This window comes from Tachysurus fulvidraco, chromosome 24 (genome assembly GCF_022655615.1).
Source record: "Tachysurus fulvidraco isolate hzauxx_2018 chromosome 24, HZAU_PFXX_2.0, whole genome shotgun sequence".
Taxonomy (NCBI): Eukaryota; Metazoa; Chordata; class Actinopteri; order Siluriformes; family Bagridae; genus Tachysurus; species Tachysurus fulvidraco.
This window is the reverse complement of record NC_062541.1, coordinates 5,825,544-5,838,072: the sequence shown is the minus strand read 5'-3', so window position 1 is coordinate 5,838,072 and position 12,529 is coordinate 5,825,544. Positions and strand designations below refer to the sequence as shown.

At 43.8% G+C, this 12,529-nt stretch overlaps 1 long non-coding RNA gene across 1 annotated transcript in view; it reads right to left on the bottom strand.

Moving 5' to 3' along the window:
* Positions 1-328: 328 nt before the first annotated feature.
* Positions 329-12,529, bottom strand: part of LOC125140118 — a 33,497-nt gene continuing 21,296 nt past the window's right edge. The window contains exon 3 of the long non-coding RNA XR_007139358.1: positions 329-1,145. This is a non-coding gene — a long non-coding RNA (uncharacterized LOC125140118). The remainder of the gene's footprint in view (positions 1,146-12,529) is intronic.

Sequence of the window (12,529 nt, the reverse complement as noted above, 5' to 3'; positions counted from 1 at the left end):
TCTTGCTATTCACTTGTTACGTATGTTCGTGGAAAGGCAGGAAGCAAATGCTGGATGTTGTGATAATGATTTTGGATTTGAAGGTCAGGGGTCCGAACAATGTTAAACATGTAAAGTGCTTAGTCGTAAACAGGAGAAGATAGGCTAATGTCCAATCCAGAAAGTGCAACTAGTGTGGAAATATACTGTAGCAGCTAAAAAAACATGACTAAGAATTTAAGATATTTAAGTCTTGATGGACAGAGATTACACACAAGTGAAGAAATGAATAAAGAAATGATTCTTCATTTTTCTCAGTAATGTCTTTGTTTAATGAGATTGTGTATGTGAAAAAACTGAAAGATTGTAAACAAAGGATCGAAACAAAAGATTGCTTTTTTTTTCTATTTTTCCATGACAAAATGGTGCTAAGGTTGTAAGAAGGGAAGTTAAGAAATGGTAGAACTCATAGGATCAATGTGCCATGTCATATTGTTAACTTGTCTGTGTTAATTTGTCATATTTCATTTATAAAAACATAAATAATAAATTGTTGCATCGTCTCTTGCTACTGTTGATGAACTTATGAATCTGCAACATGCCTATATACAGTACAGAGACGCCACTGGTACGGTGGACCTGATCTCTGAAAACGATGAGACGGCCAACCAAGAGTAGATTAAAAACCTGGAGATATGATGCCAGGACGACGATCTCCTCCTTAACATCAGCGAGCCAAATGAGTTAATAGTGGACATCAGCACAAAGCAGGTGAGGAACTAACAAGCACTTATGATAGAACTTGGACAGTTTCAGAACCTAGTTCATATCATGCAGGACATGTCATTGTCCTGTCACATCAACACTGTGGTGAAGGCCCGGCACTGTCTCTATCAGCTTAGACTTTTAACAGACATTAAACTACCGTCTCGGTTGATAAGGACCTTCTAGACCTGCACCATCGAGAGCATCCTGACAGGAAGCACCAGCATCACAGCCTGGTTTGGGATTAGCACCAGACAAGCTCTTCGGAGGAAGGGGGGGTGTGATCAGCTGAGCTCCCTGACCTGTTGTCCATCTACAGCAATCGGTGCTGGATCAAGGTTAGGAAGATAGTAAAGGAACTCAGCCATCCCAACAATGGAGTCTTTTCTCTGCTGCACTTCCTGGAAGAAAAAAAAAAGAGAGGATGATGAGGATCTTCTTCCTGCAGACCATTCAGGCCTCAACCAGTAGAACACCTAGAGCCTGGACATCTGGCTGAACTTTCTGCACATCTTGGTTTGTTACTTGGGCTGCATTTTGCACTTATTATAATTATTACACAATTTTATAATCTATAATAACAACAACACTATTTTCATTTAATTCATATCAACATATCTCTGTATTTCATGTTGTACTATTCCATATTTTTATATTTATTTTCTCTCAGACCACTTTATTGAAAATGTCACTTTATTTTTTTTATTACTTCATATATTCTATTATATTCTAGTTCCAAGTTGATCTCTGCAAATTCTTTTTTCCCTGAAACTATTTTCACAACAATCTGACGATTTTTATGCGACAATCACAGACGTAAAAAAGCCTTTTTCTATGTCGTTGTCACGAACGCGGGAATAAAACAGACCCAAATGCAGTAAACGGGGTTTAATAACAAAAGGACACAAAACATGACACGGACTAGAGACAGGACAACAGGACAAAACAACACAAGGCAACGCGGCACAGTTAAATAGACAGGGTAATGCAAGGGCGTCGATTTGGGTAGGGACGGTAGGGACGGTAGGGACATGTCCCTACCAATATCCAGGGAACACTCAATTGTCCCTAGCAATAATTCGACCAAGCCTATATATATTTATACATAACCACTGATATCCATCTGTGTCTTGCGCTTTTTTTACTTATTTCATTTAACATTTATCCAGGAATCATTAAATAAGATGAAAATATTTTACAACGGCATTCTGTAAAAAAAATAGCGCAACTAGTGGAACACAAACGGTTAACAGATCTACCCCCTGCAATGAATCCCGCCTCTGTAACTCAACTCTCTAAAAGGATTGGCCTTTGCCTTTTTTGAGTCTCGCCTCTTTAACCCACGTCGCTGTTTGATTGGCTGTGTCTTTCTCGCTAATGTGTTGAGGGAGGCTGCAGCTATATTCCGTTGTATGAAGCAATATGCAACGTGATTATGCAGGTTACCGGTATGTGAGGAAGAAAGTATTCTTATAACAACAGTTTTATGCACAAAATACGGGGAATGTTGTCCCCACCAATGTCAAAATCAAACTTTCGCTATTGGGGTAATGACAATGTTACACAGGTGTGTGGAGACGGGAGGGGCAGACAAAGGCGGGGCAGACACGTGACGAGGAACAGATGCAACGTGGCCAAAGTCCAGGCTGAGTCCTAACAGTCGTACTGTGTGTGATGGCGTACGTGAAGAAAAGAAAAATCACTTTCGAGCATGAATGTTGTTTAAGCTCTCACATGTGTTCCACATTCTGCTTTTTGTACCAGACAAAAACAAACACCGACACACAAACTATAAAATCCACCCCGAGCATGTCGCTTGACTCTTCAGCTTGACATCTCAAACCTGTAAGACTAAACGTGTCTCTGTGGAAAAGACATTTGTCCATTTTTACTGCAATGTCCAGAGGTACGTAAGTCAAGCAGATTAAACATTATTTGACATGACAAATTTCTAGCAAGACATTGTACTGAGGAAAATTTTCCCCTCCTTCGAGGACTCCAGCCTAAAGTCAAAGTTAACGTATTTTGGCGAGGTTGGATGTAGTGCACAAGAAGTGTGTCTTGGGTCCTACGGGGAAATCTGTAACCTGCTTCCTCCTGTTCATTAGCAGAATGAGAAACTGCTAGTGCTGCTGGGAAGAAAGCCGCTCTCACCTGTATGCAGTAGAGAGGGGATAATTGCCTGATTGCAGGTTATTACTTGGCTGGTGAGAACCCCACCGAGGCCATTCAGTCTCCAAACCGAGGCATCATAATTCCTCGCTTTTCCCTTCTCGCTGGTGTAACGCTTAAGATCCGCTGACCGCTGCTGAATCCAACATTGTTCAATTCCCAGCCTGTGTTCACCAGCTGTATAACGATTAAGCAATAAACTGATTTGATAAACTGTTTGTTCTTTTTTAAATTCCAGCCTAGAGTACTAATGGTACTTCAGAGTGAGCTGCGTGATTAGCACCGGAGTTAGGTGAGCTCCTGCCGGTAATGCAAATCAGCACAGCTCAGCGTGCCGTTCCAACCATATTTACATCCATTAGCGCTCTCTTTGCTGCCACCCTGCCATCTACAAATGGAGTGTCTAACTTTTCATATGCTGAAATGTTAAAGCAACAGTTTTAATTTGAGACCGAGCTTCAGGATTTTTGGGTGGCGGGAGACAAGATTGATTTGATCGTTAATTGTTTGGATTGTTGTGCCGGTTTGTCATGTAGTCTGGTGTGTTGTGTGCTTTTCTGGTCAGTTCATTGGTTCGTTCATTTTCAGCAAGTCATTTAACCATTTAACCAGTCATTTTAATTATAAGCAAGTACGGGATACCAGTCCATTGTAGGACACCATGTAACACACACACACACACACACATATAACACACACACATATTCAAGTCAATCCATGTCTATTTTTTATTTTTTGGAGGTGGGAGGAAACCAGAAAATGCAAAGGACTAAGGAAGGATTTGTCAAGCTCATCCTGGTTGCTCCAGAAATCTGGTTAGACTTTTATAAATAACCCTGGTTCAAAACTGTTGCAAGAATCAGATGAGAGATTCAATTCACTCACTTTCAGCCGCTTTATCCGAACTACCTCGGGTCACGGGGAGCCTGTGCCTATATCAGGCGTCATCGGGCATCGAGGCATGATACACCCTGGACGGAGTGCCACCCCATCGCAGGGCACACACACACTCTCATTCACTCACACACTCACACACTACGGACAATTTTCCAGAGATGCCAATCAACCTACCATGCATGTCTTTGGACCGGGGGAGGAAACCGTAGTACCCAGAGGAAACCCCCGAGACACGGGGAGAACATGCAAACTCCGCACACACAAGGCAGAGGCAGGAATCGAACCCCCAACCCTGGAGGTGTGAGGTGAACGTGCTACCCACTAAGCCACCGTGCCCCCATATTCAATTCAATTTAATTTAATTCAATTTATTTGCATAACGCTTAAAACAATGGACTTAAAGTTTATTTCTCTCTAGCATCTATCCCTAATGAGCAAGCCTAATGTGACGGTGGCAGCGGAAAACTTCCTGAGACGATTTGAAGAAATTCAATTCAATTCAATTCAATTCAATTCAATTCAAGTTTATTTGTATAGCGCTTTTTACAATAGACATTGTCTCAAAGCAGCTTTACAGAACATAAACACAGAGCAGAAGGTAAACATAATTAATGATAAAGGAAATAACAAATAATAAAAGAAATAAGAATTAACAGAATAAAAATTCTAGATTATTATTAGATGTATATAGTTCACAGTGTGTATGTATTTATTCCCCAATGAGCAAGTCTGAGGTGACTCAGGCAGCAGTGGCAAGGAAAAACTCCCTTAAATTGGTAAAGGAAGAAACCTTGAGAGGAACCGGACTCAAGGGGGAAGCCATCCTCATATGGGTGACACTGGGGGTGTGATTGTAATATACAGTCAGTTAAATGTTGTATTGGTGTAAGGGTCAAGGACTTCTGATCTCCTGAGTACCACAGAGTCTAACTGGAGATGTCTCAGGATTCTTAGAGTCGGCCTCGGCTCAGTGGACGTCCAAAGGCTTCGTCCCACAGAGGACGTTGGGAGCTGGTACAGTGTCTGGATGCCTCGGGATAGGTACAAAGAGAGAAGCAGTGGAAAGGGATTAACATATCTGCTGTTCATAAAAATGTGCTGGTCTGATGTACTGGTGCATGATATTATGGGAAACCTTGAAAGGAACCAGACTGTCCACAGAAGTGAACCTATCCTTATTTAAGTGATAATGCACAGTAAATAACTATCTGGAACTAACAGGTCAGCATTGTTTCTTAGTTCTTTACAGACTACAAATGTTCATTGATAAAGACCTGAGCACAAAACTGACTGACGCAATGCATACAGGTATCTACAACAATCCCATGAGGTACAGTACGAGGCTGTCCATGCAGATCTATCCTGAGCAGAGTGCCCCACCAAGCCATGAGACTCCAACTGTGGGTAGGGACAAAGACAATTTACATTATGTGCAAAGTACAGACAGGAACTCCGGCTAGACTATGACAGCTATGAGAACACAGCTGACACAGGCATGAGGGCTTCTTGGGACATAAAGCTACCAAAAACTCCACAGTCAGCAAACTTGAATCATTTGTGATGGTGGTAAAGCTACAGCATCCAGAAATCCCAGTTCACCAAATGCTCTACACCCATGTACCCTCCAGATGGTTCTAGTTAGGATACTAGCTGCTGTGTTCTGGACTAACTGGAGCTTGTTTATGATCTTACTGAAACATCCAGTCAGTAAAGTATTACAATAATCCAACCTAGATGTAAGAAAAGCATGAACTAGTGTTTCTGTATCATGTAATGACATCATTCATTCATTCATTCATTCATTCATTCATTCATTCATTTTCTACCGCTTATCCAAACTACCTTGGGTCACGGGGAGCCTGTGCCTATCTCAGGCGTCATCGGGCATCGAGGCAGGATACACCCTGGACGGAGTACCAACCCATCACAGGGCACACACACACACTCTCATTCACTCACACACTCACACACTACGGACAATTTTCCAGAGATGCCAATCAACCTACCATGCATGTCTTTGGACCGGGGGAGGAAACCGGAGTACCCGGAGGAAACCCCCGAGGCACGGGGAGAACATGCAAACTCCACACACACAAGGCGGAGGCGGGAATCGAACCCCCAACCCTGGAGGTGTGAGGCGAACGTGCTAACCACTTAAGCCACCGTTTCCCCCAATGACATCGTATTCCTTGCATATTGCATATTGAGATAGTTGTACATACACATCAGACAATGCATATTGCTCATATAGGATTGCAATCCACCAACAATTGATTTTTTTTTTGTTTATAAAAGAATGACAAATGTGTGCTTCTGTTTTTATCCATTTATAGTTATATTTAATGAAGAATGTCTGTAAAAACAAGTTAGTTCCTGTTATCACTTATGTTTGTTTTCTTTTTACTCCGTCCTACTGTAAAGCCCTCATCCTGTCCGGTAATACCTGAAGGTACAGCTTTACATCTGACCGTCACACAGAGCTGACACTGGAGACTCCTTCCATGATAAACTGTCGCCTCTGGCTTGTTCATTAGGGATCTATATCGACTGTTTTGATTCAACGTCCACTTAAAATCACGATGCATGAAAATAGTATAGTGAATAAAATATTGTCTTGTTGATCAATAGATCTGATCAGCGATCAATCCAAATGTAAGCTTATATGACTGGCAAAAGTGTGTGTGTGTGTGTGTGTGTGTGTGTGTGTGTGTGTGTGTGTGTGTGTGTGTGTGTGTGTGTGTGTGAGAAAGACTGTTGTGAAACTCTAGGGCAGTACAAGGTGCATCATGGGAGCATCCGTATCTGGGCCAAGCCAGGATAAACTCCCACAGGCGGGAGCAGAAGTTTAACACCTGTCAGTTCTCAGCACCTCTTCTGCTTTTTCCCACAATCCCCATACCTACACACTCACACACACACACACACACACGCACACACACACACTAACAAACACACACCAACCCACACACCAATCTCCAATCTCGATGCCCCCTATCCGGCGAATGTCCTCGATCAAGGGCGAAAGAGATAAAGGAAGTATATAAACACCGAAAAGTTAAACGTCTCCATTTGCAACCTCAGTTAAAAATCGAGCCGAGGAGGGATGCAGTGTGTGCAGCAGTGATGCATCGATTAGAGGGCAAAGCAAGCGCAGGTTTGAGCAGGTCCCCTCCCTCTGGAGTGGCGCAGGCTGCAACAATGAGCGCTTGGTGAGGCCAGTTTCAATACGGCCCACAGGCTGCTTATTCAGCCGTCTGAATGGGAGACACGGCGAGGGGGCGAGCAAACGGGAACCGGGGAAAAAAGAAATGGTGAAAAAGCCACAAGAGGGGCCAATTGATGCTGCTAGCAGGTGGATGGTTCTCCTTTCAGGCCAAACTGGCGAGGGGGAGGGGGAGAAAACCGGCGCATTTCCTCTTTCAAGGGGATCACTTATCTCAAATCAGCAGCCTATTGAAATGGGTCCCCTCTCTTCTACTCTCACTCTCCCACTTTTTTGCCTCTCTCAGGCTTCGTCTCTCTCTACACACACACACACACACACACACACACACACACACACACACACACACACACACACACACACACACACACAGCACTCTCGCGGCATCTGACAGCATGCATTCCCATCCAGCAGCACCTGCCTCTTTGCACAGTGGGGTGATGAGCTCAATAGCGGCAGAGCGAGGCGGTTAAGCGTCATTATATCTGTGTTTGAGCGCTAGCAGAGCCCACACACATACACAGACACACACTCACGCACACACACCAGCACCATTAACTTAGCCTGGACACATAGACACACTGATACACACAGGACAGAAAGCCTACAGAGGTTCCTGACTGCCTTCAGCGATGTGCATTTCTCTGCCTCCCACCTTCCTGCCTATTTGTGCTGAGGAATATCCTGTTGCTTTTGAAATTGGCCTCAGTTTGAGATGATCATATTCCATAATGGGAGGGGTGTTTGTGTGTGTGTGTGTGTGTGTGTGTGTGTGTGTGTGTGTGTGTGTGTGTGTGTGTGTGTGTGTGGTATTGTTCTCATGCACCGAAGCAAAAAGTAGTCAATTCTCAAACAGCTCTCAGTGGCATTAAAGACTAAATACCGCCGTGAGCGTGACTTCTCCCCTGTCTAAGTTCCACCTATACAGGTACGTCATTGCGACACTACGCCACCTTCAGGCTCGCTGAAATATAAAAGTTCTTTTTGTTGTTGTTGTTTGTTTTTTTTTTGACATACCTACCAAGCTAGATTTACAAATGTTCCGATCCATCACAAGTTGATAAATGCCAATCAGAATAAAAATGACCAAGTACGTTCACAGCAAACCTGATTCACACTCTCTGGTGTCACCTATATGAGGATGAGGTTCCGGGTCCCCTCAATATTTCTTCCACGTCTGGTCTCAGGAAGGTTTTCCCCACCGCCGTCACCTCTGGCTTTTTCATTAGGGGTAAAAATATATGTAAATATTAAGCATATCATTTTTATTTAGAATTTTTGGAATCCTGTAAAGCTGCTTTGTGATAATGCCTGTTAACGCTTTAACAATGGACATTGTCTCAAAGCAGCTTTAAAGACCATTATATATAGAGTAGAAAAAGTTCAAGATTAATATTCATTCATTCATTTCCTACCGTTTATCCGAACTTCTCGGGTCACGGGGAGCCTGTGCCTATCTCAGGCGTCATCGGGCATCGAGGCAGGATACACCCTGGACGGAGTGCCACCCCATCGCAGGGCACACACACACACTCTCATTCACTCACACACACACACACACACTACGGACAATTTTCCAGAGATGCCAATCAACCTACCATGCATGTCTTTGGACTGGGGGAGGAAACCGGAGTACCCGGAGGAAACCCCCGAGGCACGGGGAGAACATGCAAACTCCACACACACAAGGCGGAGGCGGGAATCGAACCCCCAACCCTGGAGGTGTGAGGCGAACATGCTAACCACTAAGCCACCGTGCCCCCCCCCAATATTAGATATATTTAAAGTGTTTGTATTTATCCTCAATGAACGATCCTGAGGCGACTGTGGTGAGGAAAAACTCCTTTAGATGAAAGAGGAAGAAACCTCATAAGTGAACCTCATCCTCATTTGGGTAACACTGGAGGATGTTATTTTTAACTGTTATTTTACTGTATAAAAACCAGAGAGTGTCCATAATGTCCTTTCTACAGTCAGATACTGTACAGTCTGACAATTGTGTATTGATTAGGAGGTTGTTGTCCACAAACACCACATGGAGTTCATCTTCTCTTAGAATGTCTAAAATCCTCATGAAGCAGAATCCAACTGGAGCTGGTACTGTACCTCGAGATCCTCATGGGTTTGATGCCTCTTCTCACTGATGGTCCAAAATCTTCATGAATGGAAAGAACAGAAAATGTCTTTAAGACGGTGATTAAAAATAGTAAACAAGCTCCTCCATGGTGTGGGATAATTCTAACTCTTTAGCTACTATACCGTGCTCAGCCATCATTACATTTAATTAAAATGAAGTCTAGGCTCCTTTGTCTTCATTTATGGCTTTGTTTTTGGATTGTTTTTCATTTCTTTAAATAGCTTGTAGAACGAAACCTGAAGACATAATGAAGGCAAAACATAAAGCATCATACATGATGATAAAAATGTTTTAGAATCTGGATAAATTGCTGAAATATGAATTAAGCGCTTCACTCAAGACAGCGATGACTCTCAAGAACAGATTTAGTGATCTATCCCCTGGTTTGATGTGCGATCCATTTGTATAAAGTTCTTTCAGAAATTCCATTCAGTGGATCTCTTTTTTTTTTTTAGGGTCTGGATCAGAATTTCAGACCACATGAGTGTCTCTGGACTCGACACACTGCCTGGCTTTCCTCTAAGATTTTGTCTGATTAGCAGTTTGGTGTTTGCTTTTGCAACTTGATGTCCATGTACAGATTGAGCCTCTGAGTTTAATGTCTAAATGACGGTCACATTTGGGAGCTTGCTGTCTGTTGTGGTTTAACCGTAAACCTGAGCGAGGATCATCTGTGACACCTCACCAATTATGCAGCCTATTACTAATGGTCATGGCGGGGGCAGTGTGTGTGTGTGTGTGTGTGTGTGTGTGTGTGTGTGTGTTTAGATGTTTAGTGCATGGAGACCGTCTGCTGCTATCAAGGTGCCTGTTAAAGAGATCACATGGGGATATGGCCTGGGCCGCCGGGAGCGCGGCATATGCTAATCAACGCCGTTAATGTAGCAATGAATTAGGAGTTTAGACGTCACGGGAGGGTTAACGCAGCTGATCCAAAGCAGTCTTGTGATCTCCCAGACCAGCCTCGTATGGGGGCTAATTATGGCAAATTGGAAAAGTATCGGTGGGCGGCGGTGCACGTGGGGACCTCCCCTGGCGTGTGTCACTTCCTGCCGTCAGGGTCTGATGGCGGGCACCCAAACCACACCTGCTCCTCACTGTGATAGATAGCAGGCATATGAGGCTCAATTACAATCCTTCCCCCTACACAAGAACGCACCCCGACTGCCCCACCCTGCCCTATATTGATGGGCAGCGAGGGGGCCACAGGCTTGACAAGCGCCGATCATCTGCTGGAAATTGCATCTCGGCCCCTGTAGCACCTGCGCTGGCCGACGGGCAGGTGAGCATCAGTCCACAGGGTGCCTTTGGGATCAGTTTTTGGAAACCACCCCCCTCCACCCTATCTCCACCCCCTGTCCCTCAAATGCAAAATGTAGCAACCCAAAACCTTCAAACCCAGGAGATAAATTGAAGAGGGTGTAGAACGAACAGGCCTGCGGGGGTTTCTGGAACGAGGGGCATCGGCCCAGCACATGTGTCCTGCCTTCCCTCTTTATTATTCAGTAATTAGCCCTTTGGCTGTCGGCTGAGCCGTCCCCAAACCCCCCCTACATGCCAAATCCACCCCCACGCACCCTTCAAGAGCCGTCTGTGTTGACAGACACATGCAGACCAGGCAAAACAAACAGACGCCAAATCGTACGACTTTTTCCACAAGCCACAGGATCGCGAGTCGGTCACCATGTTGCACACCACCAATCTCACCTAAACACCAGCACCGAAATTTCCCAGAGTCGGCAAGCGAACACGATCTACAGTATCCCTGCGGCAATTCAGCCACTTCTGAGCAAGACGCCTTCATGCATGGCGTGTCTGCAGGAAGAACTCGTCGTCTAAAAGTTTCTCCAGCGTGCAGGCAGACTGAGCGCTGCTTAACCAGCTGGTGCTCAATCAGTGCGAGTCTCTAATGATGTTTCATCCTGTAACAATTTATGAAATCGCTGTTCAACATCTACTAATGGGATGTCATGGTGAAGATTTTAGTCTGTTTGTCAATAGAAGTCGTCGTCCCGTATGAGATGGGGGTGGGCGGTGGTGGGGTGAGTGTGTGTGTGTTGGGGAGGGGGGGGGTTTGTTCGTGCTGCGTGCAGTGTTTTTGCGTTGGATGGGTTTTTCCAGTGCGCACTTGGAACAGAGCGCACATACACTCACTTACAGCCTGCATCACTGCCAAGGAAGACAAAGAAGACAGTACAGCTTCTTAAAAAATTTTTTTTTTTTTTTCCGAGTTATTCTTGACGCATTTTCATGCAGTCAATATCTGTCTCGACAGATGTCTGGCTCCCCAAGAAAACATTCAACTCTGCATTGATGTCATTGTAGCTGAAGTTTGAGTGGATAAATAAGAGATGGTGATGAGTGATGTTTGAAGATGTTTTGAACAAGAGCATGTCAAGCACACACTCTATGAATATCCACTACGTCCACGCTTCATGATCATGTCTGAAGTAAAGCTGGCTAGAGATTATTACTCGGCACATGCTTCTTTACTTGATGATCCTAATAAAACGTCACACACATATAGTAATTAAAGTAATGCCGCGTAGACGAGGTAATGTTGTGGTCTAATGCGGAAGCGATCGTCACCATGGATCTGATCCGTTGGCAAAAAGCCCACAGGGATTTTCACCGGCTTTTATTGCAGAGAAGAAGCTCTCTGGGGGACCAACAAAAGATTCCGATTTTTTGGTACGATAATCTTCACAAATAAACACAACTTTTATGAAAAAGTTCTCCATCCTGGACAACACCCACAGCCTGTGTGCAGCTTATTCACCAGACAGAGGAGTGTGTTCAGTGGTAGGCTGCTGTCTCTGTCCTGCTCCACTATGAGACTGAGGAACTCTTTTGTCCCCCAGACCATTAGACTGTACAACATCTCTCAGATACGGCAGGTTAAAAACTGAGGAATGATCTGTCTATCTGTCTTTTCTTTCTGTTACTGGACACTTACATTAAAAAAACAAAAAACAGCAACCTCATTTGCACCTGGGGGGGACTTTAGTTCTTTGTATGTTGCTACTGGATGCTTGAATTTTCTTTGGGATCTATCTATCTATCTATCTATCTATCTATCTATCTATCTATCTATCTATCTATCTATCTATCTATCTATCTATCTATCTATCTATCTATCTATCCTTCCATCTCCATCCATCCAATCTATCTATCTATCTATCTATCTATCTATCTATCTATCTATCTATCTATCTATCTATCTATCTATCTATCTATCTGTCTATCTATCTATCTATCTATCTATCTATCTATCTATCTATCTATCTATCTATCTATCTATCTATCTATCCTTCCATCTCCATCCATCCAATCTATCTATCTATCTATCTATCTAT